Below are 23,910 nucleotides of genomic sequence, written 5' to 3' on the forward strand. Positions count from 1 at the left end.
GGCAGTGATGGAAGAAAAGCGGGACGGAAGACAACGGTCATGTGAACATAGCCTAAGATCATTGCTGATGTATTTCCTCCTTGGCATTGTGTTAACACACATGGATGCTCCAGACCAGCAAGGTGCTTAAAGGGGTACTCCACTGGAAAACATTTTATTTTTAAATCTACTGGTGCCAGAAAGTTAAACATATTTGTATATTACTTCTATTTAAAAATCTTAATCCTTTCAGTACTTATCAGCTGCTGTTTGCTCCTCATGAAGTTCTTTTCTTTTTGAATTTCCTTTCTGTCTGACCACAGTACTCTCTGCTGACACCTCTGTCCTTTTTAGGAACTGTCCAGAGTAGGAGCAAATCCCCATAGCAAACCTATCCTGCTCTGGACATTTCCTAACATGGACAGAGGTGTCAGCAGAGAGCACTGTGGTTAGATAGAAAAGAAATTCAAAAAGAAAAGAACTTACTCTGTAGTATACAGCAGATGATAAGTACTGGAAGGATAAACATTTTTAAATTGAAATCATCTACAAATCTGTTTAACATTCTGGCACCAGTTGATTTAAAAAAAAAAAATTTCCAGTAGCGTACCCCTTTAACTTTCTGTTATACTGGCTGCTACTTGTCCTCTTTACTCCTTTGGAAGCAGTAAGGCTGTATTTTGGCTTAATTTTTTTTTATATATATATATATATATATAAATAATGATATAGTGGAATCTATTTTGTGTTATTGTTTATCTGTTGTTCTACCCTATTTTAACGAGTACCTTTCATCATAAATGTTTTTGATATGTTAGAGCTGATTGTATATAGAACAACTTTGTAACTGGATTTAATAAAAAAAATCTTTTTGAAAATGTGGCCACTAGGGGTCTCCCAAGGAGTCCCTGGCCGCAAGTTTTTTCATTGATTTTGGACTCACGCTGGCCTTGCAGTGAGTCTGAAATCGCAGCTCTGGCTGAGCACATAACAAGGTCAGCGCAACTCCCCGCCTGTCAATCAGACAGGCGGGATCGCTGTGCTTACACGGATACCCCGTACCCCGGAGGACAAGCAGGGATCTGTGTACTGAGGACAAGCAGGGCTCTGTGCAGTGAGGACAAGCAGGGCTCTGTACACTGAGTACAAGAAGAGCTCTGTACACTGAGGACAAGCAGGGCTCTGTACACTGAGGGCAAGCAGGGCTCTGTACCCTGAGGACAAGCAGGGCTCTGTACACTGAGGACAAGCAGGGCTCTGTACACTGAGGACAAGCAGGGCTCTGTACACTGAGGATAAGCAGGGCTCTGTACACTGAGGACAAGCAGGGCTCTGTACACTGAGGACAAGCAGGGCTCTGTACACTGAGGACAAGCAGGGCTCTTTACACTGAGGACAAGCAGGGCTCTGTGCACTGAGGAGAAGCAGGGATCTGTGCACTGAGGACAAGCAGGGCTCTGTACACTGAGGACAAGCAGGGCTCTGTGCACTGAGGACAAGCAGGGCTCTCCAAACTTATCAGAGAGAATTGTATTTAAATGCGCACTGTCACCAAACTTTTTTTTGATATGTTGTAGTACTTATGTACTACAACATATCTCTAATACAGATTCATTAATTTCTTTTTCATTAAAATAGTTTATCTTACATTTGAAAACCGGCCATTAGGGGTTTCCCTCCTAGTGGCCGACTGCAGCCTGGCGTGACGTCACGCTTGTATTCGGACTGATGCCAGCCGGGCAATCGGTCATAATTCATTCAGCCTGCGCTCGCTCCCTGCCTGTCAATCAGACAGGTGGGAGCAAGCGCATTGGCTCCCTGGCCACAGCCGCTGCTGCTGCCTCAGGACTCAGCACTTGAGTATGTCTTTTTGGGGGTGGGGGAGAGCGGGGTTCGGGGTAGCGCCACGGCCATGGCCATAACAGTTATTGTTTTCAACATGAGGGGGAGTGGGGTTCGGGGTAACGCCATGGCCATAACAAAGTTATTGTTTTCAACAAAGGTTGCCTCCAGTTGTTTCACCACTACAACTCCCAGCATGCCCTGACAGCCAATAGATGTCAGGGCAAGCTGGAGGCACCCTGTATAGATGAGCTAAGGGCGGAAGTCGGCCCCCCAAGAAGGCATCAGTGACGTTGTGCCTGCTGGGGAAGTCTGCCTGTCTACCTGGTAAGTGAGCACACTACTAGGTAGACAAAAAGGCATTTTTCAGATAGTAAAAAAAATGTAAAGGCAGGGAGGGGGTTAGGGATAGATGGGCAATAGGCAGGGACAGAAAAAAAAGGATGGTGGGAGCTACTCTTTAACGAAATTTATCTTTTTTATAACAAATTTTTTTTTTATTTTAAACAGGGATCAATGTATGTGTGCGGGCAGGGCACTAAAAATATAGATGACAATAATAAAAATGTAGTGTGTGTTTTTCACTTTTTATTCTTTATTTTTTTTAATTTTTTAGGTGGTAATACTACTCCGTGCATGGCACACACTGTTCCATGATGGGAGTAGTAGTACCTGTACTAATTGACAGATCTCCCAGGGTCCATTGCAAATCTTTTGTATAATTTATAGATGCGGCCGGCTGCTCTTCTATGGTCCCCTGCACTGCCGCATACATACACCAATTCATATTTCCCGCAGAGAGCTGTGATTGGCCAGATGGTTCCAACCAATCACAACTCTCTATGGGAAATATGAGTAGGTGTATATATACATCAGTGCAGGGGACCATAGAAGAGCAGCCGGCCTCCCGCATCTATTCATCTATTCATTATACAGGAATATCAAAGCGGGTGTCAGGAGTGGCATTCGCTGTGATCTTTCCTTAACTGCAATTACTACTGCTCCCAACATGGAGCACACTCTGCTCCATGCTGGGAGCTGTAGTACCTGCATTAATAGACAGTTCGCAACAGATGTCAGAAGTGACACTCACTGTAATCTGTCTATTAATGCAGGTACTACAGCTCCCAGCATGGAGCAGAGTGTGCTCCATGTTGGGAGTAGTAGTACCTGCAGTTAAGGACAGATCACAGTAGGTGTCACTCCTGACACTCGATGTGATCGTCCTATCTATTGCAGAGATGCGGAGCGGCTTTCTCCTGCGCTCTGCATCTCTGCGCTATACTCCGGCCGGCCAGTAATATGAATAGAACATCACTCATTGATATTTCCCTCTGAGAGCTGTGATTGGCTGCAACCATTTGGCCAATCCCCACTCTGGGTGGAAAATATTCACATCACTGGCCAGCTGAAGTATAGCTGGAGCATCGTTGTATAGAGCCCCTCCACATCTCTGCTATATTATGGACGATTGCATCAGGCGATATGTCTATTAGTACAGGTACTACTACTCCCATCATGAAACAGTCTGTTCCATGCTGGGCATAGTACTATCTAAAAAAAATTTAAAATAGAGAAAAAAAAATGCCTACTGCATCCTTTTTTTTTGGTACCCAACACATTTTGAAAAAAAATAAAATAAAACGCCAAAGGGGCCAAAAATGCAATTTCCACTCAAATGCAAAATCGCCAGAAAAATTCCAGAAAAAACGTCAGACACAGGAAATTGCACTGGCTTTTTTTCAGGCATTTTTTTTTCTGTGAAAAGAACGCAGGAAAAAAATCCAAGTGGAATCCTAGCCTTAGTCAGTAACAGTAAGGAGACATATGTTCAGAGCATCCCAAGAAGGAGGATCAGGGTGGAACAACATGGCATAAGTAGAAAAGGAAATTCAGTTTAGGGCCTCAGCACTCATATCCCTGAAAGATGTCATCCTTTTGCATAAGATTTAAAGTACTTGTGTTAGAAAGTTGTGCCTAGCAGTTTCAGGGTTTTCCTCTGGATTTAGGAATAGAAGTCAAGTTTTAGGGTCATGTGTGACCAGATATTAAATTCTTGGTTCTTGTAAAAATGACACTATAGTGCATGTTAGGGATGGAGAAGAGATGGGCAAATTGAAGCTGACAAAGTCAAAATTGTTTCCGAATTTCATGAAAAATTTGATTCTGAATGAATCCGAATTTCCTCGCGTTTTGTGGTAACAAATCGCTTCTTTCACTACATTTTGTGCGGGCCGTGGGGCTAAAATGGCTGCTACACATCAGTTGCCAGCCAGCCCTGATGTCACAGCCCTATATATTCGGCAGCCATTGCCAAAAAAACGGGCATTTCCCGGACGTTTTGCTGAGAGAGCAAAGACTGTGTGTGCGCACTAATCACCATTACTGACAATACAGATCTTTACAGAGGCTATTCCATTCACCTCAAGCCCACATTCATTCTGGCTAGAGAGAGAGCAGACACTGTGTGGTCACTAATCAGCATTACTGACAAGTTCAGATCAGCACAGGGGAAATCCATTGACCTCAAGCCCGCATCACTGCAGGCAGGCAGGGAGAGTTTAGAAGTCATTTCATAGTCTGCTAATCGAGATCATCACAGGAAGCGCTCCCCATTCAAAGACTGCAAGCAACCATAGTGCAGGTTGGGACAGTTCAGAGAGAGAGGGTATGCTTTTTTCTATTGCAACCGTACTGGGTCGTATTACTGTAAAAAAAAAAGTGAAATATATATGCACTCCGCAGATCCACATTTTTTTCTGGTTAAAGCTAATAGGAGACAGTAAGTGTAAAAGCACTAAAAGACATGAGCACTAGATTGTTAGATCAGCGCTTTCAAAAGGATCTAAATACTAAGCTGCCGGGTATGTTATATGGATTCCTGTAGGCCATAAAGAAAGAGTAAAAAACTGAAAGGATTAAATAAGTAAATACCAGCGCTATAGGGATAATGCGAAATAAGAAATAAATAAGAAAAGTATAAAAATTGAGATATGTCTCAGTAACCAATGTTGCATAAGAAATTCAGGACATCAATGGTGTTCCACAAGATTAAAGGATGAGGGAACTATAATAAAAATTATGTAAAATTGTATAAGAATTAACCTAAAATAGGGTGAGAGTCTGTAGATAAAGAAAGTATGCGTTTACATACCTATTTGGACGACTGACTGTTGCTTTTTCAAGGCTGCCCCTATTGAAGTGGCTGTGTGCAGGAAAAAGCGCAATAGTGCAAGACTATATGGGTAAATGATCACAGTATGCAGGGTCAGGTGCGTCTGCAGTATAATAATTGCTTGTGCAAAAAGCATGAAAAAAAATATTGATTTCGAAACACTTGTTTCATACCTATTTGTTGGCGAAAAAAGGATAGGACAACAAAGAGGTGCGGGTTCATCAAATTGCTAATATTGGCAAAGTGTTGTTGGCGATATTCATCTATAGGTAGTACAAAAAAATATTATTATTAGCAATTTGTATCATAAAAGAGGAACACTGTAAATCCTACTGTTAGGAATACACGTACTGATAGTATCACAGGTATCTTGTTTGTCCGCTATTAACTCCTAGTGCGTGGGGAACTTCATTCATATGCATCCCATTATCCTTTGATGGTATATAGTAGATAGTTGATGTCACGTCTTTATGGTTAATATCTTGATAGGGATACACAGAGAAAATACGTGAGTGAAAGTTCCTATTAGAATGCAAGGTCCTCTACTGTATATGAGGTTATACTGAGCGCGCTGTGTGGTTGCTATGGACGCTAGCAGCTCCGTATGCTGAGTGAAATGCCCAGCTAGCTTAATATAGAGAGGTGCGATAGTCTGCAGTCACACCACATTTTCCATGCAGTAATCACTGATATTGGAGGTGTTTGCAGATCCCTGCTCTTTTATACATGTAAATAAAACTGTTCTTTATCCTAGGTCCTGGGTAGTTATACAAAAACTTAGGGAAAGATAGACAAGAATCTGACTGTTAAATCAACAGGGAGCAGACCACTCCACAAGCAGAAAGGAAATACATCGGAACACCGCAGAGGACCCAGGAGGACCTGGGATTCAGGATAAGGTACCCCATACCTATATGTACAAGCACCCCTGGTAACACACGGAGTGAGGACCTTTTTTCCTTTTAGGCACGTGAGTACATCGGCAGAGTGTTGCACCCACATATCTGCTCCCCGTCGATTTAACAGTCAGAGCCTTGTCTATCTTTCCCTGCCTAAGTTTGTGTATAACTACCCAGGACCTAGGTAATTTGGAAAATTTGGCGAATCGGCCAAATCGAATTTTTGAAAAATTTGCCCATCTCTAGGCTTGAGAAACATAACAAAATGACTGTTATGAATGTTATATGTGGTAGATAGAATCTTAACTGTCCTGAGGTTTCCCTGTTTGTACATGTCAGATAGTATTCTACTTTCCCTTCATTCCAAAGATGTGTAAAGGCATTTTAAGAAGTGGTGAAGCAGGTGCCTAGAAGTCGGAGTGAGAGTAGAAATGCACAGGGGCATAACTATAGAGGGTGCAGAGAGCCTGAGGGGCCCATAAAGTCTATCTTTCCTAGGAGTAAACCAGTACTATAAATAAAGCATTATAACTGGGTGCCCTGGTATAGTTTTCGTGTTGGGGCCCAGCATCTTCAAGTTATGCCACTGCAAACATATCAGTCTTTGTGGATTCTCTGTTTCATATCAGTTTCTCTGGAGCGCAATTTTTTGTCTTTGTTTTTTTTTCTTATGTAGCATGTCAATATGAGGCATAGCTATTGGCCTGACTAGAGTCTTGATTTTCTGGATAGCCTTGTAACAATGGCCGCAGCCAACAGTCAGTGTGCAACATGTCCTCTGCTTACCTTGGCTGAGCTGCTTGCTCAGCTTCCCCTCCCCACTGCAGGCTCTGGACTTCCTCTGTACTGTTGCAGCGGGCAACATTTTTTAGCGCACCCTGTAGGGTCCACATACCGTCTCTTTAAAGATTCAAGGACATTGCAGTCCTCCTCCAATCTCTGAAAGACGCCACCTATATAACTTTGCTCCACCCGTTTCCTGATGCCTTAACATCATTGTACTTTCTACAAGCAAAGGTTCCTATGAGCATTGTTCCTGTGTTTGACCAAAGCCTGTTTCCTGACTCTGTCTCTGCCTGATACCCCTGTACTTCATTGGTCTTTTGTTTATGACCTGGACTGTCTACCACGCCTCTTCATTTTACGTGAGCTATCATCACCTTGCTGCTTCTGAGCTACTCAGCTGTGCTATTAACACCACCTCAGCTCTGCTACATCAGACTCTTTGCTATGCTCTTACTATCTAAATTTACAGCATCAACTCTCTTTCTGCCTGTATGCCAGCAGCCACTTAAGCGGTAGCATGTTATAGAGCAGGAAAAAATTCAGTATAATGATTGAAATCCCTGCTTATTCTATTCTTAGGAGTCCAGCAGACAGTGCAATTCAATGATAGGATTATCTATTGGACTCCTATGCATGGAAAGATTTTCCCACAAAAATATACATATTCTTAGCTGCACCTGCTTTATAATTTTAAGATGATATATTAGATAGAACTAGATTTAAATAAAACAAAAAAGGTATAATATAGTAAGCTATAACATGTGCAGATTAGATGGACCAGGTGGTCTCCTTCTGCTGACAATTTGCTATGTTTCTATCTTCAAGAGCCAGCACTTTAGCTAAATGGGAATTTATTAACATTTATGGCAGTTTCTGGCATAAAATAGTTGCTAATTTATACACATAGCTAATTTGTACAAAAACCTGCAAATTTTTGGCCAACTCACGACATGTCCACTACTGTTTAAAAAGGGAGCAGAGTTTTTTTGTTTTTTTTTTAGCAAGGGGGCAGGGCCACAATTTACTTAAATTTATTCCAATGACAAGTATAAATAAAAGTGGAAATCTACTCTAATGTATAGATCACATAGATTTCTAAGGCTGCCTCATGTGCAGCCACAGATGTACTAGATTGACTGAGCGGCTTTAGCCTAAGTTCATTGCCCCTGAGGGTATCTCCATGTGTGATTAAACATATTGGGAGGCTTTATAAAGTGTTTAAAACAGTAGTTTTCCTGTGTAATTATCCTTTAGTCCATTCTTCTGTTTAAAAATTTTTTTTGTACTGTACATTTTAATGGAGTCTTATTAAAAGTTTAAATTTTATGGGAAGCGGGAGTTTGGAACACTGCAGGATTATTCAAGTTTATATAAGTTACAAATAGGTGTGCCAGTAAGCCACAGTGAGTAAACACTAGCACTTCTAGAGGGGATCCTGCTGGGATTTAACCCCTGGCTCTATGAAATAAAAGTCAAGTATTAGTTGGTAATAGTGTGTGGGGAAACTGATACTTTTTGTAGAATTGGATTAATAACCTCTTACTAGATCCAGTGCAGAAAATATAGGTGGGATTTTACATAAGAGCAGCATATGAATCCCCCCTATATATTTTGTTCTCGTGTCTCAAATATAGCAAACAGATGATGCAAAATTCTCTAATGATGAAATATTGCCTTCTCTATTATCTATTATGTAAATATATATGCATGAATCTTTGGTAAGGGTTGATAAGGCTATATCCTTTCTCTCTAGAACATTGCCTAATTATTCAGTGTATTAGACTATTTTCTATAGTTTTAGAATCCCTATCCCTTAAATGGGCACTGTTGATCATTTTTGCTATTGAATTCCTTATGGTAAAAAAAAAAAAATCTTTCTAATGTACTTTGCTTAAAAAAAGAGGACGTTTTCTATGTTTTATTTGTGTTTAAAAAGCTGCCCCTAGGTGTCTCCCTACTTGTCCAGAGCACATTTTCCCCCCATTGTTTGCACAGACTTTGGACTCCTGCTGGCCTGGCAGAAGTCCAAAAGTAGGAAATGCTGAGGGATATGTGTGCAGCCTTTGCCAGTCATAGCTCATCGCACACACTGAACTGCTAGGGGCTGTGTGTAGCAGAGTGAGGGATTCAGTTCTCCCCTGTATGGCTTCAGATGATGTCACGACTGCTGGGTAACACCCCTTCCCAGTCTGTGAATCTGACTGAGCCTGAGCAGAAAAAAATAAAAATTAAGGCAGGGGGTGGTTTTTCATGATGGGGGCAGTGAACTGGGAGGACTATAAAATTTAACAAGATCATGAGAGCTACTCTTTAAGCATTCTAATGATGTCAGCTCACCCAGACTATGTTCTAGGGTTTCATTGGTCTCATGCACTCAACTCCTCATCACATTTATGTTTACAATTGTCTGGGTGAGAAGAAGAAAAAAAAAATAATAATAATAAAAAAAAAAAATATATATATATATATATATATATATATATATATATATATATATACCGTATTTATCGGGGTATACCACGCACCGGCCTATAACACGCACCCTCATTTTACCAAGGATATTTGGGTAAAAAAAGTTTTTTACCCAAATATCCATGGTAAAATGAGGGTGCGTGTGTGCGCGTGTATACCCCGATACACCCCCAGGAAAGGCAGGGGGAGAGAGGCCGTCGCTGCCCGCTTCTCTCCCCTGCCTTTCCAGGGGTCTAGAGCCCTGCTGCCGGCCCTTCTCTCCCCTGGCTATCGGCGCCGCTGCCCGTTCTGTCCCCCTGACTATCGGTACCGGCGCCCCATTGCCGGCGCTGATAGCCAGGGGGAGAGAAGCGGCGCCGACAGCCAGGGGGAGAGAAGGGGCAGCGGCACCCATTGCCGGCGCCGCTGCCCCGTTGCCTCCCCCCATCCCCGGTGGCATAATTACCTGGGTCGGGTCCGCGCTGCTGCAGGCCTCCGGCGTGCGTCCCCTGCGTCGTTGCTATGCACGGCGCGGCGCACTGACGTCATGCGCCGCGCCGTGCAGCGCATAGCAACGACGCCGGTACCGATAGTCAGGGGGTGAGAAGGGCCGGCAGCAGGGCTCTAGACCCCAGGGACCCTGCCTTTCCTGGGGCGGTATCGGCGTATAACACGCACATAGAGTTTAGGCTAAAAATTTTAGCCTAAAAAGTGCGTGTTATACGCCGATAAATACGGTGTATATATATATATAAAGGCTATTGTTGCCGAAACGTTGTATTTTTGGGGTAAATAAAGAAACCAGCTTATGAAGATCCTAGACCTATTGGTGCTGTGATTCCTGGACTTTGCACACATTAACACCAGGCTGGCTGCCTGGGTGTTTCACATGCACGAAGGTTGGTCCCCGGTGCTGTCTCACACCAACCCTTGTGTATATATATATATATATATATATATATATATATATATAAAAGGTAACATTGCGGCACTCCTCCAAATAGTGAAACAATGTGAATTTAAGTTTGAAAATGGTCCTATGGTAGGACAGAAACGTTGCTGTGATGTGAGCCAATAAATTCACATTGTTTCAATATTTGTAGGGCACTGTTACCTTTTTTTATATCCAGTGGACTTTAATCGAGTCTGTGCTGCATTATCTTGTATATACATGTGTGTGTTCCTGTACCCTTTTGTATATATATATATATATATATATTCCTTTTGCATGGTCTGATGAGGGAAATGTATGCAGATTCACTGTCCTCCAGAAGGGAGAAGACTACCTCATACTAGCCAAATCAAAGTCTCCGTAAAAAAGCTGAGTCACTCATCTAAGTAGTTGTTTGGGGTTCTTGACTCTCATCATTGCCGACCAGGGTACTGGTTGGCTAGAGAGATACCTTTGCTGCAGGACAGGGGGAGGGTTACTGACTATTATTTAAGATATTTGTTGTATGCAGACTTATTTTTAGTTACTGCTCTTTGGAAAAAAGTATGCAAATCTGCTTTCATCAAGAAAGACGAAAACTGTTTCATACTAGCCAAACCAGCCTCCAGCTATCTACAGATAGGTTACTCTTCCTCTTGGATGTGCTAGTAGAAGATAGCTTTCTTCCTTCTGGAGGTAAGTGATTTTGCATACTTTTTTTTCTTCACATCTAGCATTTCCTGAAAAAAAAGTTTCCTTACCACTAGTTCTATGGAGTATTTTACCCTCTCCCTTTTTCTCATGAACAATATGTATATATATACTGTATATATACACACACAGTTGAAACCAGAAGTTTACACTAACTATATATGACGACACATATGCATGTTTTTCTCACTACCTGACATGGAATCAAAATAAACCATACCCGTTTTAGGTCAATTAGGATTACCAAAATTATTTATATTTACCAAATACCAGAATAATGAAGTCAAAAGTTTACATACATTTCATTAGTATTTGGTAGCATTGCCTCTAAACTGTATGACTTGGGTTAATCGTTTTGGATATCCTTCTACAAGCTTCTCACAATAGTTGGTAGGAATTTTGGCCCATTCCTCCTGACAGAACTAGTGTAACTGAGCCATGTTTGTAGGTCGCCTTGCTCGCGCCTGCTTTTTCAGCTTTGCCCATACATTTTCAATAGGATTGAGATCAAGGCTTTGTTATGGCCACTCCAAAACATTGACTTTGTTATCCTTAACCCCTTAATGACACAGGACGTAAATTCTTAACGCACCAGGACGTACATTTACGTCCTGCATATGACCGCGACTCCCGGGGTGGTGCTCGCGTCACGCACGGCAGGTCCCAGCTGCTATCAGCAGCCAGGGACCCGCCAGTAATAGTGGACATGCACACTTATGTCCGCCATTAACCCCTCAGATGCCGTGATGAATACAGATCACGGCATCTGCGGCAGTGTGGTCAGAAAAATGGGTGATCAGATCGCTCGCATCGCTGCCACGGAGATCTGATCCTCCATAATGGCGGACAGAGGTCCCCTCACCTGCCTCCATCCGTCTCCTGGGGTCTTTTGCTCTGGTCTGAGATCGAGCAGACCAAAGCAGAATATCGCCATTAATACTGATCAGTGCTATGCCCTATGCATAGCACTGAACAGTATTAGCAATCAAGGGATTGCAGTAAATAGTCCCCTATGAGGACATAAAAAGTGTAAAAAAAAGTTTAAAAAAAAGTTAAATAGAAATAATTTGAAAAATCCCCTCCCCCAATAAAAATGTAAATTGTCCATTTTGTCCCATTTTACCCCAAAAAAGTGTAAAAAAAATATTAATAAACATATTTGGTGTCGCCGCATGCGTAAATGTCCAAACTATAGAAATATAATGTTAATGATCCCGTTCGGTGATCGGCGTAAACGTAAAAAAAAAAGTCCAAAAGTACAGATCACGGCACCAAAAATTAGCACTCATACCGCTGCTTATACGGAAAAATAAAAAAGTTATAGGTCGTCAAGATAGAGGGATTTTAAATGTACTAATTTGGTTAAAAAGTTAGAGAATTTTTTGTAGTACAATGGTACAATAATAGAAAAGTATGTAGCCATGGGTATCATTTTAATCGTATTGACCCATAGAATAAAGAAATCATGTAATTTTTACCGTAAATTGTACAGTGTGAAAACGAAATCTTCCAAAAGTTGCAAAATTGCGTTTTTCTTTTCAATTTCTCCACACAAATAGTATTTTTTTTATTTATTTCGCCATACATCTTATGGTAAAATGAGTGATGTCATTACAAAAGACAACTGGTCACGCAAAAAACAAGCCCTCATATTCGTCTTTGCATTAAAACATAAAAGAGTTATGATTTTTAGAAAGCGATGAGGAAAATCAAAAATGCAAAAATAAAATTGGCTGAGTCCTTAACCCCTTAAGGACCGGGGTTTTTTCCGTTTTTGCATTTTCTATTTTTGTTCCTTGCCTTTAAAAAATCATAACTCTTTCAATTTTGCACCTAAAAATCCATATGATGGCTTATTTTTTGCGCCACCAATTCTATTTTGTATTGACGTCAGTCATTGTGCCCAAAAATCTACAGTGAAACGGAAAAAAAAATCATTGTGCGACAAAATTGAAAAAAACCGCAGTTTTATAACTTTTGGGGGTTTCCGTTTCTACGTAGTACATTTTTCGGTAAAAATGACACCTTATCTTTATTCTGTAGGTCCATACGATTAAAATGATACCCTACTTATATAGGTTTGATTTTGTCGGACTTCTGGAAAAAATCATAACTACATGCAGGAAAATTAATACGTTTAAAATTGTCATCTTCTGACCCCTATAACTTTTTTATTTTTCCGTGTATGGGGCGGTATGAGGACTCATTTTTTGCGCCGTGATCTGAAGTTTTTAACGGTACCATTTTTGCATTGATAGGACTTATTGATCAAAAATGCACTATTTTGGACTTTGGAATTTTTTTGCGCGCACGCCATTGACCGAGCGGTTTAATTAATGATATATTTTTATAATTCGGACATTTCCGCAAGCGGTGATACCATATATGTTTATTTTTATTTACACTGTGTTTTTTTTTTTTTATTGGAAAAGGGGGGTGATTCAAACTTTTAATAGGTGAGGAGTTAAATGATCTTTATTCACTTTTTTTTTCACTTTTTTTTTTGCAGTGTTATAGCTCCCATAGGGACCTATAACACTGCACACACTGATCTTTATCATTGATCACTGGTTTCTCATAAGAAACCAGTGATCAACGATTCTGCCGCATGAGCAGAGCAGGCACTGAGCAGTCATTCGGCGATCGGACAGCGAGAAGGCAGGTAGGGGCCCTCCCGCTGTCCTGTCAGCTGTTCAGGATGCCGCGATTAGCTGCGGCTATCCCGAACAGCCCGACTGAGCTAGCCGGCCACTTTCGGCCGCGGCTAAAGGGTTAATAGCGCGCGGCGCCGCGATCGGCGCTGCGCGCTATTAGAGGCGGGTCCCGGCTTCACTATGACACCAGGCCCGCCGTGATATGACGCAGGGTTACTGTGTAACCCCGCATTATATCAGGAGAGCAGGACCAAGGACGTACCAGTACGTCCTTGGTCCTTAAGGGGTTAAGGCCCAAATGGGCTGGGTCCAGGAACAAAATGCTGCCACCCACGTGTTTCACAGTTGGGATGGTATTCCAAACAGTTAAATTTTTGTTTTGTCAGACCACAGGACATGTCTCCAAAAATGTAGGTCTTTGTTCCTGTGTGCATTTACAATCATTAATCTGGCTTTTATATGTATCTTTTGGAGTAATGGCTTCTCCCTGGCAGAGTGGAGTAATGGCTTCTTCCTGGGCCATGTTGATACAGTACTTGTTTCACTGTGGATAATGACACAATCTTACCATCTGCCACCAGCATCTTCACAAGGTCTTTTGCTTTTGTTCTTGGGTTGATATGCACATGTCAGACCAAAGGACGTTCATCTTTAAGACACAGAACCCGTCTCCTTCCTGAGCGATTTCCATCTTGTTTATACTTGTGTATAGTTGTTTGTACCGATGAATGAGGCGCCTGCACGTATCTGGAAATTGCACCCAAGAATGTTCCAGACTTGTGCAAGTCCGCAATGCTCTTCCTGATATCTTGGCTGATTTCTTTAGACTTTCCCATGATGTTACACACAGGAGCAGTGTGTTTCTGGTGTGCATTAAAATACAGCCACAGGTGTGTCTCTAAGCTTCCAAAGACATGACATCATCATATGGGCTGTCCCAAATTGTTTAAAGGCATAGTAATCCTTGTGTATGTAAACTTTTGACTTTGCAGAAAGTAATAAAAATGCCTTAAAAAAAACTCTCTCTCTCATTATTCCGGCATTTGGCAAATATAAATAATTTTGATAATCCCAATTGACCTAAAACGCATGAGGTTTATTCTGATTTCATACCAGATAGTGAGAAAAATATACATATATAGGGAGATTTATCAAAACTTGTCCAGAGGAAAAGTTGCTGAGTTGCCCATAGCAACCAATCAGATCGCTTCTTCTTAGATCTTAAACTGCTTGTATCACATGCATTGAATTCCCAGTGATTTTTGCCAACAGGTCAAATGATATAGTAAGCAACATGGGGGAGATTCATCAACACTTGTGAAGAGGAAAAGTCTAACAGTTGCCCATAGCAACCCATCAGATCGTTTCTTTCATTTTTGAAAAGGCCTCTGAAAAATAAAACAAGCAATCTGATTGGTTGCTATGAGCAACTGGTCAACTTTTACTCAGCACAGGTCTTGATAAATCTCTCCCATGGTACTTTAGGGAGTAGTTCTCATAACTATACAGATTTAGAAGGAGCCTCTGAATAAGTGAGTGTGATGTTTAGACGACTGTATTATTTAGTGGTGACCAATGCCTTCATGAATGCTTCCTTTCTGACAGGCTTACTTCTATTAGTCTTTTTGCTGTTTAGTTGCAAATCTTAAAGGGGTATTCCAGGCTAAAACTTTTTTTTATATATCAACTGGCTACGGAAAGTTAAACAGATTTGTAAATTACTTCTATTAAAAAATCTTAATCCGTCCAATATTTATTAGCTTCTGAAGTTGAGTTGTTGTTTTCTGTCTAACTGCTCTCTGATGACTCACGTCCCGGGAGCTGTGCAGTTCCTATGGGGATATTCTCCCATCATGCACAGCTCCCGGGACGGGACATCATCATTGAGCAGTTAGACAGAAAACTTCAGAAGCTAATAACTATTGGAAGGATTAAGATTTTTTAATAGTAGTAATTTACAAATCTGTTTAACTTTCCGGAGCCAGTTGATATATATATAAAAAAGGTTTTGCCTGGAATACCCCTTTAATGAAGGAGATTTATCATTCTTTTCAAACGTATAGCTTTTATATGACAATTTATTTTTTACTTACTTTTGCTTACATGCGACCTATTTGTCAAATAGTCGCACAGCCTTGATAAATAAATCACAAGTAAGCAAAACCCGGGAAATCCGCTTACTTAAAGCAGAAAAGTTTTCCCTTATGTTAATAGCCGAAGTTCTTTATCTATCCTTTATAACCAGTAGCGTTGCTAGAGAGTGATGGGAAGGGGGCGTACTGCATCGGGTGACACCCTGACTGGCCTGGCACTAAATAGCTGCACTCCAACTATCCTGCAACAACCCATCCACCCTCCTCAGAAATTAAAAAATATTAAAAACATACTATGCCGCACCATGAAGATCCGTACTCTGGAGGCTTTTTTGTTTAATTTTGAGCCCGAATTTTGTGAGGTTGGTGGGCGGAGTCTTGTGTCGCTGCGCTGAGGCCGGAGTTTACGTCAGGAAAGAAGACAGCGCAGCATCAACAGGCATATAAACAATAGTGAAGCCACAAAAAAAAACGGCTCAGTACGTTACCCACCCCAAAATGTGGATGAAGCTGTGGTGCCACATATGGGTTTTTTACGTAGTCTGTAAAAATTCTTACATTGTTATTTTATGCCTTATTCTATTTTAACACAACTTTAATTTTTAAATGTTGTCGGTACGCCAGCATCTGCGTGTCCTAAAATTAACAAGGTGTGCTGTGTGTATTTTTAACCTTAAAATTTATAGTTATTAGTTATATAATAAATGTTTTCTATCATTAACATTAACATTAATGTAGTAGCTTTGTTTCATGATGCAGAACAAGAAAAGTTGTTAACCCCTTAAGGACTCAGGGTTTTTCCGTTTTTGCACTTTCGTTTTTTCCTCCTTACGTTTAAAAAATCATAACCCTTTCAATTTTCCACCTAAAAATCCATATTATGGCTTATTTTTTGCGTCGCCAATTCTACTTTGCAGTGACATTAGTCATTTTACCCAAAAATGCACGGCGAAACGGAAAAAAAAAATCATTGTGCGACAAAATCGAAAAAAAAACGCCATTTTGTAACTTTTGGGGGCTTCCGTTTCTACGCAGTGCATATTTCGGTAAAAATTACACCTTATCATTATTCTGTAGGTCCATACGGTTAAAATGATACCCTACTTATATAGGTTTGATTTTGTCGCACTTCTGGAAAAAATCATAACTACATGCAGGAAAATTTATACGTTTAAAAATGTCATCTTCTGACCCCTATAACTTTTTTATTTTTCCACGTATGGGGTGGTATGAGGACTCATTTTTTGCGCCGTGATCTGAAGTTTTTATTGGTATGATTTTTGTTTTGATCTGACTTTTTGATCACTTTTTATTCATTTTTTAATGTTATAAAAAGTGACCAAAATACGCTTTTTTGGACTTTGGAATTTTTTTGCGCGTACGCCATTGACCGTACGGCTTCATTAATGATATATTTTTATAGTTCGGACATTTACGCACGCGGCGATACCACATATGTTTATTTTTATTTTTTTTTACACTGTTTTATTTTTCTTATGGGAAAAGGGGGGTGATTCAAACTTTTATTAGGGAAGGGGTTAAATGACCTTTATTAACACTTTTTTTTTACTTTTTTTTTGCAGTGTTATAGGTCCCATAGGGACCTATAACACTGCACACACTGATCTTTCATCCTGATCACAGGCGTATATTAACACGCCTGTGATCAGCATTATCGACGCTTGACTGCTCCTGCCTGGATCTCAGGCACGGAGCAGTCATTCGTCGATCGAACACCGAGGAGGCAGGTAAGAGCCCTCCCGGTGTCCGATCAGCTGTTCGGAACGCCGCGATTTCACCGCGGCGGTCCCGAACAGCCCGACTGAGCAGCCGGGATACTTTCAGTTTCACTTTAGAAGCGGCGGTCAGCTTTGACCGCTGCTTCTAAAGGGTTAATACCGCACATCGCCGCGATCGGCGATGTGTGGTATTAGCCGCGGGTCCCGGCCGTTGATTAGCGCCGGGACCCACGCGATATGATGCGGGATCGCGGCGCGATCCCGCTTCATATCGCGGGAGCCGGCGCAGGACGTAAATATACGTCCTGCGTCGTTAAGGGGTTAAAGTGGTTGTTAATTTCTTTTTCTGCAGACGTATGCACTTTCTGTTAGCCAGGTTGAACCTGGAATACATATGCGACTTTTAAACGTAGATGCAACTTTTTTTTCTTCATAAATAGCGACTATTGCATTTGATAAATACATGACGACTGCAAAGTAAAAAAAAAATGTACTACCTGAGCAGATTTCAGAAATGTGCTATGGAATAAGCAAAAATCAAAAAGTCACATGTGCGCAAGTACGTGCAACTTTTTTACGCAAAAAAAAATCTACTACGGAGCTTAATAAATCTCCTTCGATATGATTGTTTAAGTCCATGTGATGCTACTATCCTAGCCTAAACTTGTGAACATATGTTCTGTCACCAGCTTTCAGTATCTCCATTTTAAATGTAACAAATATTTAAAAGGCTATGTAGAGCTTTACAACCAATGAAAAACCATGAAAATGTTGCAAATAGCTTTTTGAGCTTCCTACCAGTTTGTGACTATGACTCATATGCAGAACTTCTTGTCTCAGTGATAAGGTAACAAGGGAACCATGTGTAGTCTTATCCTGAAATTATAATCCCTTCCATCTTTCCTCCACACCTTGCTAATTAACCAAACATGAATACACATTAGTGAAAAGTCATCTGAATCTGTCATTTTTGGTGGGACCAGCCGACATGTTTGATGTGTATGAGGGCCATCTGACTCTTTCCTGACAGATGATGTTGGGGAGAGAATAAATGATGAGTGTAACACTCATGTTTCAGAAGACACGAACTCCGGTGGATGTGGATCCGCCGGACCTGTGTGACAGATGACTCGGACCGTACCAGGTAGCAGAGTCTAAAGTGCCGCTGGTTTTCACCAGAGCCCGCCGCAAAGCGGGATGGACTTGCTGCGGCACCCTGGTCGCTACCCCCTGCACGGCTCGACCACACAGGCGGCTGAGGAGATGCGAGGCACAGGAGGGATAAGGCAGCTCATAGTCATGATAGCAGAAGGTCAGGGCAGGCGGCACAATAGCGTAGTCAGGACGTAGCAGGAGGTCAGTAGGCAGGCGGCAGAGGAGCAAGATCAGGTCACAGAGCAAAACATCAGATACACGGCAAGACGATACTCAGGAATACTTTCTCTCAGGCACAATGCAAAAAAGATCCGGCATCGAAGTGTGGAGGGTGGAGGAATTTATCAGTGAGCTACAGGTGAATTACACTAATGAGCACACTGGCCCTTTAAATCTTAAAGCTCCGGCACTCGCGCGCCCTAGGGGACGGGGACACGCGCGCGGGATCAAAGGGGCAGAGGCTGGGGCAGGAGAAGCACCAGGTGAGTGATGGACTGGGGCTCGCATGCGGGTGCGTCCTGCGATGCGAGTCCAAGCCCCGCCGGAAGCAGCAGGTAACGGGACCATGCACTCACGGCCAGCGCATGCAGCCGGAGCTCATAACGTAACAATGAGTATGTTCGAGTTTAACAGCCTGACCATTTTGTTTTGGGAGATTGTCACCACCAGAGTGTCTGGCAGTGGCTTATTTGCCTCCCTCTTCTGGAAACACCTGAACATTCAAGGGGGAAGAGTGATATATCTTTCAGGCATACAATTGTTTGGTCAACAGCAATTTAAGGTGTATATGTATACGTGTTCATAGGACCTTTAACCACAAGATAATGGTGATATTTTGAATGAAGACTGTGAAAATTAAGTACATTTTTCATGGTTAATATATTTAAAATGGTTGTGAAGGTGGGTGTAGCCTTTAAAAAAAAAAAAAACTATTTCTCTGAATGTTGCAAAAAAGAAATTAATTTAAAAAAAAAAGCATATTAATAAATGCGAACATAAATATAAATGAGAAGAAGGATTAGAAAAGGGCTTGGGAAGCTGTCTCCGGGATGTTTGGAATTCAAATCCCAGCCCTGAGTTTATGTTTTACTTAGTTATGCAAAAACAAACAAGAAATAAACATTGAAAGGAATGTAGTCCTATTCACAGGATGCTTCTGGACTATGTCTTGCTATGAATTTTAGCAGCAGATTATAAGAATAAAACATGGACATCAAGAAAATGTGATCTTGGGGTAATGCATTTATCTCTTCTTCCGTTACATGTAAATGACTTGCTTTTTAGATCTTTACATTTCACGCAGATTAGCAGCAAAAAAGACCCATGCTTTTCAGGTCTGGCTTTGAGTGTTGACTCATAAAAGGAGACAGGATGACACACAGAGAAGAAGATTTGATATACTAATGTGGTCATTTATCAAAGTCTCCCAGCTGAAAACTACAAGGATAAAAATCACCAGGTTATTTAGCCAAATTAATCCATTAGTCTCACTGGACTACTTCCAGAATTATTCTAATATAAAAATGACAATAAATCATATATGTTCTCAAAGCTTATCCCACAGTCTCAGTTCTTGGAATAAAGGAACTTGAAAAAACTGGTAACTGTTCTACTCATTCTTGGAACCAAGAATTGAACTTGTTAAATTAAGAGTTAAAGGGTTATGCGAGCATTTAGGATTGATGACCTAGCCATGACATTAAAGGGGTATTCCAGGCAAAAACTTTTTTTATATATATCAACTGGCTCCGGAAAGTTAAACAGTTTTGTAAATTATAGGAAAAAAATATATATATATAAAATATATAAAAACCAGTCCTCTAAAGCACTAGGGGTATGGAAAAAGAAAATGAGTGAATAGAATGTGGATCCAATTGTTTTAGTGAAAATAAAATTGTGTTTATTATGTAGAACAATATAGTATACAGCCAATCACCTGGCAGGGCCCTGGCAGGTGAAAGGCAATAAAATGCTGAAGTTAAAGGGGTATTCCAGGCAAAACCTTTTTTTATATATATCAACTGGCTCCGGAAAGTTAAACGGATTCGTAAATTACTTCTATTAAAAAATCTTAATCCTTCCAATAGTTATTAGCTTCTGAAGTTTTCTGTCTAACTGCTCAATGATGATGTCACGGGAGCTGTGCATGATGGGAGAATATCCCTTGCATGAAGGGAGAATATCCCCATAGGAGCTAGACAGCTCCCGGGATGTGAGTCATCAGAAAGCAGTTAGACAGAAAACAGCAACTCAACTTCAGAAGCTAATAACTATTGGAAGGATTAAGATTTTTTAATAGAAGTAATTTACAAATCTGTTTAACTTTCCGGAGCCAGATGATATATAAAAAAAAGTTTTGGCCTGGAATACCCCTTTAAATCACTTAACTATCCTATGGATAGAACATCAATTTAAACTTTTAATATAGATGGTTAATTTCTTGGTTACAAGATCAACAAGAAACTAGTGAAGCCGTTCTGCAGGAAGGTTGAAGAAACCACTAGGGTTTACTATAAAAGGAAAGTAAGTTGTATATAAAGACATTTTCCTTTAAAGGTATAAAGAAACTATAAGTATAGAAAACACAGAGTTGTATACAATTAGGAAGCAAAATCATAGTGTAATTGTCATTCAAACCTTACATTTTTTTTGTTAGTAGTGCCAGCAATTTAAAAACACTTTGTTATGTACAGTATTACTGTTTCTTACTCCCTTCAGTGCATTATTACCTCCTGAAATTCTGCCCCTTCCCCTACACAATCTGAGTTTTGTCATGAGTAATCCGTCTTTACTCACTGTGTTCAGCGGGATGGCGGTTTTCTCTGTGGTTAGCTCTTTCTTCCTTTTCATCACTTTTATGTGATGAAAATGACAGAAATACCTGATGCTCAGCAACCTTGAGTAGATGGTGAACTGGTGCACTCAGGAAATGTTAATATAGTATGTACAAAATGTTTTTAAATCAGGGAAGAGTGAAGCCCTAAACTCACCCACTCCCACTTGCCCTGCCTACTTGCGTACCCACCCTAGGCGACGGGTTCACAACCATGGTGGCAGTCCCTGCCTGAATATGTGCAGGTAGTCAAATGCCAACAAAATAAACCATAATACAGACAGAGGTTGGGACACTGTATGGAGTCACACACACACTAACAGAAATAATAACTAAACATACACACACAATAAGTCACAGTCCACAAGCCATGTCAATACCAAGAGATTATAGAAATGCCAAATCGCAGAAACAGGAGAAGAGTCAGAGAGCGGAGCCAATGGGTCAAATTTGCCAGCAATACCAGATACAATACAAACTAGGAATAAGAGCTCTTTTGCAGGCAAAGTATGAGAGCAGACTGCCAGGTTAAATAGGAGCCAGACCAGGTGCTCTCATCAGGGACAGCTGATGAGTCCAGGCAGCTGGGCTATAGCCCAAGAACAAAAACAAAACAGACAGAACTGTCAGAACCGTTTAACCTCATGGGTTCTGACAGTACTCCCCCCCCCCACATTTTAGAAGGGGCCACTGGACCCTTCAATTTGGGTCTGGGTATGTCCGATTGAGAGTCGTGAAATATTTTTACCAAGGTGGAAGTATGAATGGAAGAGGCTGCAACTCATGGCCTCTCCTCCAGACCACACCCTTTCCAGTGAACCAAATATTGGACAGAATTTTGCACCCAACGACTGTCCAATATTTTGGAGACCTCATACTCCTGTTCCCCATCAATCTCAACTGGAGGAGGAGGCACCGAGACTGGAGACTGGGTAGGAAAATACAATTTTAATAAAGAACAGTGGAACACATTATGGACCTTTAATGAAGTAGGTCATTTTAATCTGTAACACAGTATCTCATAAGGCCCAATACCGGAAAAGCCAATTTTTAGATGGAACCTTGAGACGTAAAATCACCTACTTTAAATTTAATGCCACAAATACGTCTCTTGTTGGCAAATTTAGTTTGTACTTCTTGGCCATTTCTCAGGTTTTTCTGAACCTGGGACCAAACTGTGCACAGTTTACTCATGGTAGTCTCGACTTCAGGATTATCATTATCAGTATTGGTACAGGAAGAAAACCGCGGATGAAATCCATATACACAGAAGAATGGTGACATACCAGTAGAAGAATTCTCTTGATTATTCAAGGCAAACTCAGCAAGAGACAGAAAAGATACTCATTCATCCTGTCTATCTGGTACGTAACATCTAAGGTACTGTTCAACATTTTGATTCATCCTTTCTGTTTGACCGTTAGATTGAGGATGAAAAGTGGGAAAAAAAGGCAATTCAACACCCAACTGTTTATAAAAAGCTTGCCAAAATTTAGAAACAAATTGTACCCCTCGATCAGACACAATATTTTCTGGAACCCTATGGTATCTAATAACACGTCTTAAAAATAAATCGGCAAGAACTTTGGTCGAAGGGAGATTTTTCAGAGGAACAAGAGGACACTGTTTACTGAAACTGTCCACCATCACCCACAGAAAAGTTTTTCCCTCAGATGGAGGTAGATCAGTCATAAAATCCATAGAAAATTGAGTCCAGGGCCATTTGGGAATGGACAATGGACACAACTCTCCTGCGGGATGTGTTCAAGGAGTTTTTGCTCAAGCACAAATTTCACAAGAAGCAACAAACGCCTCCACATACCTGTTGAGAATTGGCCACCAGTATTTCCTTTGAAGAAATTTCTTTGCACCCCGAATGCCAGGATGACTTGCTAACTGGGAACAGTGAGACTCTTCAATAATACGGAGGCGAAACTGGCTAGGTACAAAGATCTTGCCTCTAGGAATCTTTGGAGGAACCAAGCCTTGATTATTCAATATATCAGAAGTTAAATCTGTGGGCACTGCAGAAATAACCACACCTTCTGGGAGAATAGTCTCTGGATTAGAATCAATAGGCTGAGAAGCACTGAAACTCTGAGATAAGGCATCAGCCTTGACATTCTTAGTACCCAGATGGTAAATAATAAAAAAATTAAACCGAGTAAAGGACAAGGCCCATCAAGCTTGATGACGATTGAGACGTTTGTCAGATTCAAGGAAGGTTACATTTTTGTGGTCAGTTATTACTGTAACCTGATTAACTGCCCCCCTCAAGAAAATGTCTCCACTCCTCAAAAGCCCACTTGATTGCCAAAAGTTCTCAATTTCCTACATCATAGTTTTGTTCAGCTGCGGAACATTTTCGAGAGAAAAAGGCACAAGGACGTAACTTAGTCAAAGAAGCAGTTCCCTGTGACAATACCGCTCTAGCACCAACTTCAACAATAAAGGGCTTGGTGTGATCTGGTTGGACTAACATCGAGCAGAGATGAAACATCCCTTGAGATGTTCAAAAGCTGCCTCTGCCTCCAGAGACCAGTTAACCAGATCTGCCCCTTTGCGAGTTAAATCAGTCAATGGTTTTGCAACGATAGACATTTTATTTATATACATTTTCGGTAGTAGTTCACAAAGCCCAAAAAACTTTGTAACTGCCTTT

General features: G+C 41.0%; 1 protein-coding gene and 1 long non-coding RNA gene across 2 annotated transcripts in view; one reads left to right on the forward strand and one right to left on the reverse strand.

Annotated features, from left to right (window-relative positions):
• The window catches only part of GDF11 (growth differentiation factor 11), a 233,005-nt gene that overhangs the window by 192,000 nt on the left and 17,095 nt on the right, over window positions 1-23,910 (forward strand). The gene's annotated exons all lie outside the window — the stretch shown is intronic.
• Window positions 5,191-14,523, reverse strand: LOC130358712 (uncharacterized). The gene is made up of 3 exons (XR_008889627.1): window positions 13,997-14,523; window positions 5,348-5,477; window positions 5,191-5,259 (listed from the first exon to the last, which is right to left on the reverse strand). It is a non-coding gene; the product is annotated as an uncharacterized LOC130358712 (long non-coding RNA).

This window comes from Hyla sarda, chromosome 2 (assembly GCF_029499605.1).
Source record: "Hyla sarda isolate aHylSar1 chromosome 2, aHylSar1.hap1, whole genome shotgun sequence".
NCBI lineage: Eukaryota > Metazoa > Chordata > Amphibia > Anura > Hylidae > Hyla > Hyla sarda.